Source organism: Cyprinus carpio, chromosome B2 (genome assembly GCF_018340385.1).
Source record: "Cyprinus carpio isolate SPL01 chromosome B2, ASM1834038v1, whole genome shotgun sequence".
NCBI lineage: Eukaryota > Metazoa > Chordata > Actinopteri > Cypriniformes > Cyprinidae > Cyprinus > Cyprinus carpio.
The window spans coordinates 9,300,301-9,307,262 of record NC_056598.1 but is presented as its reverse complement, the minus strand read 5'-3'; positions in this window follow the sequence as shown (position 1 = coordinate 9,307,262).

Genomic DNA, 6,962 nt, shown 5'->3' with positions numbered 1-6,962 from the left:
TTTTCGCCGTCAGGTATTTTAAATGTGGCCACAAAAAGAAAGTTTTTTCACAAGAGCCAGGTTTTGAATTAATGCATGAAGGTTAGTACCCTGCCCAGAAATCTCATTTTTGGGGTGAATGATGCACCTGTTACAATCCCGTCATCAGATAATCTGTTCACAGATGGTCTGCGGAGACTGGTTGCTGTGACTTAAAGCGTAAACAGCAAAAAAGTTGTCATATAATTAAAGACCAATAACTAGAACAAATAAATGATAAAAAATGGAATAAAAATAGTGCAGATAATATGCGGTTAACCAGGACTTGTTTAGAACCAATTCCAACAACACCACCATCAACCATTAACACCACAATAAACAGACAACTTGTTTAAATTATGGCTATGGCTTATATATTAGAATAATTGGCTGTTTTCTATGTACTTAATAAAGTCACATATTCGTGCCCGTTAGTTCTGTCTGCGGCATTACCATACTTTAGATTACCTTAGGGCTTTTGACGATTACCTTTCCCAGCCCAAGGAACAGCCCCCCGCGTGTGCTAGTGAAGTGAAAACAAGTAGGAGGCCCTAAAAAAAATTTAGGGGCGGCGAAGGGCAAATTTTTTGTTTTAAATTACGTGTTTTAAGCTCAATTAAGGGGATACAAGGAGACATTTACAAACAATTATTTTATTTATATCAGAATAACAGAAAGTACAGCAAAGTTTTTAAATCATTTTGCTTCAGAACTCTATTTAATAGGCTACATTATGTTATTTATAGTCCTATTAAATTGTAATGGTTCCTTAGGTATGTGACGAGTATCAAGTTTTCCACAAAAGTGCAAAGCTTTTAAATCAGTAGTATACAGTTTTATGGCAAAATATGAGTAAAAAAAAAAAAAAAGTGTTGTTGTCCTAACAGGTTTTTAAATCCACTTTAATTATTAAAGAATATTTATTAAAACCTAAAAAACTTTAAATACTTACATATATTATACACAACAAAAATCGAAAGTAAACCCAGTGTTTTCCCGGGATTAGAGTGCAAGACGATTACAATGTTCAAATGAACGAAATGAACAACAGGAAACTACTTTACCAATAAAGTGCCATTAGTTAAATTTAGTTAAAGCAGCGAAAGTAAATAACAATTGAGCAATTGCTAATTGTTGTAGAGTGAATATTATTTTTAATGTGGTTAATAAAAATGCAACTATTTATGTTAGTTCAAACACACTTCTGATTTTAGTAATGTTTTATTAAAAGTTGAAATTTCACACAACCAAGGATTAATAAATGCTGTTATTTTATGTTATTACACGGCTCTATGGAATACTGATTCTGATTGGTCAATCACGCATCCAGCTGTATGTGTGTTACTCCCAGATAACAACCGCCAAATTGAATAACACACTACTCATCCAGGTACTAGGAGCGAACCTGGACCGGTACTACTTATATGCTTAACGAGTCACCCATGCCATATCTTTGACTGTCTACGCCATCTTTGTGACTGAAAACACTTAACCACCGCGATGTTACAATGGAAGACTTGTATTGTAACCCGCCTACATCTGGGTCCTGATCTCCCTGTCGGGTTTATTTCTGAGATAACAACTGGCTTGGATGTACATTATCCCTTACTTAACTAATAATGTTAATGGAACCTGTTAAGTTAATACCAGACACAATATCGAATCAGTCCATATATAGATAGGCCATGTTTTAGGCTAAATTAAAATAAAAATAAAATAACTTAAGTCTTTGGTATGATTTCTATTTGGTTATTGGTAAAAGAATAAAGTGAATATAAATATCTAAATGACTGTTTGAAACAGAAAGTAGAGCGAGTTTAGAGCTGTGATTTGTCGCCAGAATAAAATGCTTACCCACCGCCGTTGTCTACTGCCACTGGCGTAGTGCATGTGTCGTCACGCGACTCTATAACAAGCATAATACACGGGGTTTTGTAAACAAGTGTAATAACAGTATGCGGTGGTCGGTTTATTTAGACTATAAGTCTATGGTAATAAACAAAAAACTTCAAATGCCATACACAGCGCTTCCTTTAGATTGGCAGGCTTGAGCACAGAAAAAATACACAGTTTATAAATTCAGCAAATTAATTTTTTGTGTTGGAAACCAAATACTACATTGCCGATCTGAGAGCCATCTCCATTCATGTCACCCATCCGTACCGGTTTGTACAAGTTCCCATAATTGCAAAGTGCCTTTGCTGGTCAGGTTTGGTGTGAGGCTTTCTCCCCTCAAACTGGCCAAATACAAATGAGACAGTGATAATTGAATTTTGTTAACAAGAAATGTTGCAACGGATTCCTATTTAAAAAGAGAGCGCCAGACAGACGCAGTGAGTGTAATGTGCCGCTTGCTTTGGCAGCGGAACAGTGAACCGCGTCGTTCACACCGGACCGCGACGCCGCGTCACTGCCAGTCGCGAACAGGTTTAGTCTCGTGCTACGTGTCCACACAGGACATGTGAACTCTGTGTCAACTACCTCATAAACAGGACGAGGCCAGTTTACCTGTCGGGGATTTTACATGTCATGTCGTGGCCGTGATCCAGTGTAGCATACACACTTCATGTATCCGTAGACATGTATTTAACTGTCTTATTTAGGCTAAAAAACACTAAAAAAAAAAATAAACTTTTTTATGACTCATATAAAATATATTAAATTCATGCATAGTGTTAAGGCAGCTTTAAGCGCGCTTTTTGGGTAACTATCCATGACTTATGCACCCCCACGACATTGCACTGCACGTAGTTTATTTCGCAAGTTTGTATGAATGGATACAGCTCAAGCGTGCACCATTTCACCCCCAGGTCGGGGCGGGGGGGGGCTGTTGGGGTTGCTCTTTGCACTGGTGATAGTGCGTCCGCGTCAGATCACACTTCGCCATTTGACGATGCGATCGTGCCATCGTTGATCACGCTCCGTCTCGCGTTTCTCAGCGTCATAGCATCTTCAACTGAATAACAGCACTCTTCATTCAAACAAGAATAAGTGTACATCGATTAAGCCCACAGCTTTTGACAGTGTTGGTTGTAACATACCCCCTCATTTTTCTTCGGTCTGTCAACTCAAGCCTCCACCTCTTGCGTTAATTGCGTTAAATATTTAATACATATCTACATTAGTTCCTCCCCATCAACTGGTAGGAATTTCTTCTCTGGACACATATTTTAACTTGTCGAACATGAGGTGTGAATCGTATTCGAACAATCACAAAGACCAGGTCAAACTTTTGCATAATCAACAGTGGGCAAAGAATTAATTGGTGAAGCCCTTCTCGTAAAAGATAAAAACTGTGGTTAATCAAAGTGCGGATAAAGGAGGGGCCATTGTTTATATTGATAGACATGCTTATGAGGCAGAGATACAAAGACAACTTTCTTTTACTACTTTTTATGACTCTTTGAAACAACTGTTAAGAGCATGGCTGTATTACCAAAGCTGAGTTTGAGTGTTGAACACTGGTTGACAAAGTAATTTCTGTCTTATATACGCTGCCCAAAATTCACACAAGGCTTATAAAGATGTTCCTCCTGGTACACCAGCTGTAGCCAGCCATTGGCTCTTTTGACTGAGAAAAATTTCTGCAATCATAGATTTTTTCTTGCAACCTGTAGTTTGCTCTCTTGTCTGTTCTTGCCATAGATAGAAATGGACTTTAAGATTATCTCAAGCTGCACAATTGCCTCTCTCGACTCCGTGGCATTTAGTCTTCAATGGATGTTGAAGCTTTATATACCAACGTCCCTTTTCGAAGGGGGTTTACAATCAGCAGAGTATTATTTAAATCAACATGCTCATCAATGCCCCTTATACTGCTTGTTTAACTGATCTCATGAAACTCGTGCTTACTCATAACAATTTTTTTGTTTGGATCTAATTTCTTTTTGCAGATTTCTGGAGTTAACATGGGCTATAAAATGGCTCCAAGTTTTGCATCCCTATTTTGGGGCTGTTTGAAGAACAGTTTGTATTGAATCAAAGCATTTAATCCATTTATTAAATATATTGTCTTGTGAAACGATACATAGATGACATCTTTTTTTTTTATTTGTAGTGGCACAGATTCTCAACTTGCAGAGTTTACATGAATTAGTTAATGCAAGCAGTGATGCTTTGACATTCACTATGGATGCTCAGCTAGATCAAATACATTTTTCAGGATGTTAATGCCAATTCTGACGGAAACTGGACTTGTAACTAACCTGTATCGTAAACCTACCAATCATAATATGTTCTTACATGGGTCATCATATCACCTTGTTCCTCTGAATGGTTCTCTTCCTATTAGGGATGCACGATCATGATTTTTCATGGCCGATTCCGATACCGATTTTTTACAAGCAAACTGGCCAATTCCGATACAGATTTCCGATTTTTTTTTAATCTTTTAAGCAACAAACAAGAAAGAAGGAAAGTGTGCATAAACAAAATATTTGGTATTTGATAGGCCAAACTTGCTTTTGGCTATTGAAAACAATAACCGTCACCATCTGAAATTAACGGCAGTGACTGCACAGTACGTAGCCTACATTCAATACAAACATAGATGGAACAGACATCAGCATTTAGCTTTTGTTTTTGAATTGGGTTGAACCTACACAGAACAGGCCTTAAATTAAAAAGATTAACTGTAACCATGTGAAATTAAAGGCAATAACTGCATAGTTCTACAGTCCAAACAACACAATCAACACATATTCAATAAGATGTTTTTCTTAATCAGCATTCAGTATTTTAGTTTTTAAATTTGGTTTTAAATTAAAAGAAAAGGTCTTTACCGGTAAGACTAAATAAAAGTATGCTATAAATACATTATTCCAAAACGTTAAAATCAAATAATGTTGGTGCGAATAAAACAAAGATGCAAAGTGTTTCATTCATCCAATAAAAAAAAATTAGGGTAATGATTCACATCTATATTTTTTTTACTTGAGCCAATGAAAATAAATAACTATTGGCTCAAGTTAAAAAAAAATATATAGATGTAAATCATTACCCAAATTTTTTTTGATTGGATGAATGAAACACTTTTTTTCAGTGTGCAACAGCAGGTGATTTTTAATCTTTTAAGGTCTATGTAATTTTGGTAAAATAAAAATAATCATCCTATACAGAACTGGACGCTTACTTCTGTCTTTTCAAACGTGTATGCAAGTTCTACTTTACACAAAAAAAAAAAAAAAAAAAAAACTTTTCAGTTTTGTCACAGTTTAGTCTGTTTTCGATTCTCATCCAACACGCGAGAGAGTTGAGCTGAAACATCCCTTCACTGTCTGCGCTTGTGTAAGGGCCACGGACAGGTACAGTACGCGCACTGAGCAGCTTCCAGCCAGCCAGGAAAGAGCTCTTATTTGCGCCAGTACACCAGCTCCGGCTGTTCGCTTCCTGCTATCTGTGCCTCAGACATGGCAGAGCTCTGCACTTCAGTGCTGAGCGACTGCCGATGTCCTGGACACAATTTCGAAATACTGCCACACAAATAACATGATAGCGAATGATAACGATAGTAGTCTGTGCACGCTGCCGGCCATTGCCGACGCGGAAAAATCTGCGGTTCCGATTTATGGCCGGTCAACCGGGTGCATCCCTACTTTCCTATTTGCACATTGTTGAGAGTGATCCCAAGTTGCAATCAATTTTTGATAAATCATCTAGGGTGGTCTATAAGAGACCTCCTAATTTGCACAACATGCTGGTAAAAAGAAAACAAAACATCATCGCTGTCATAAAAGCTATTATTAAAATATACAGTACATTTTTCACATCAGCAGACAATATTCCATACAAAATATAATATGAACCAACTCGTCCCAAAAGCACCACATCACTGAGATTTCGGATTGTGGAAGCAATTTATTCTGAAGCAATATTTTCATTAGCGTTATATCAGCTTTTACATACTTAGGTCTGCATTTTTTTTTTATATATTTACCCCCGAACTTACCTTTATTAGAGCCCTATTTTATTTTAAACCTTTGTAACTTACTTTTAAAATGTATACATCGGCATCATCTTTCAAAATTCTTACAATTTTACCAATAAATTTATTATACACCATATCGAGCCTGAGGGCTGTTACAGTCAAAATTAAATAATTTACAGCAATGATTATAACTGCAATAAATATTGTAACGAGATTAATGGTTAAAATACATTTGACTGTACAAATCAGAAATATACTTGGGGAGGCAAATGGATTGTCGATGGGGGAGTGAATGAGTAGCGCTCAAATACCACGACTGAGGTGGCTGCCACTGCTCCAGTGTGTGTGTGTTCACTACTCTGTGTGTGCACGTGGCTGAGTTAAATCACAAAGTACAAATTCCGTGTATGGGTCACCAATGTCAATATCAAACTGATACAACCCTAAAAAGAGAAGCCTCAATCTCACTGAAGATAAATAAGCTTACTGATGAAATAAGGATAAATGTAATTTCAAACAATAAGACGGAATAAATTACACTAAATAAGAAGCGCTACATACATTATGCAAATTAATTAGTCTTCACTGTGTTAATTCAGTATTAGATCGATCGATAGATAGATATAATAAATCTGTAGTAAGTATAGATTCTATACATACGAACATTTCAATAAATTAGAATGTATCATGGAGAAAGAAGTTCATTTATTTCAGTAATTCCAGCTCAAATTGTGAAACTAGTGTATTAAATAAATTCATTGCACACAGACTGGAAGTAGTTTAAGTCTTTGATTCACTGGTGTGATGATTTTGAATACATTTATATAGAGATACCACCAATCTCAAAATTAGAATATGGTGACATACCAATCAAACTAAATCAACTCAAAACACCTGCAAAGGTTTTGCTGGAGCCAACTAAAAATGAGTCTCAGTTTGGTTCACTGGGCTGCAATCATGGGGAAGACTGCTGTAGTCTGACCAGTTGTCAGAGAATAGCAATCAGCAATGCGTAACT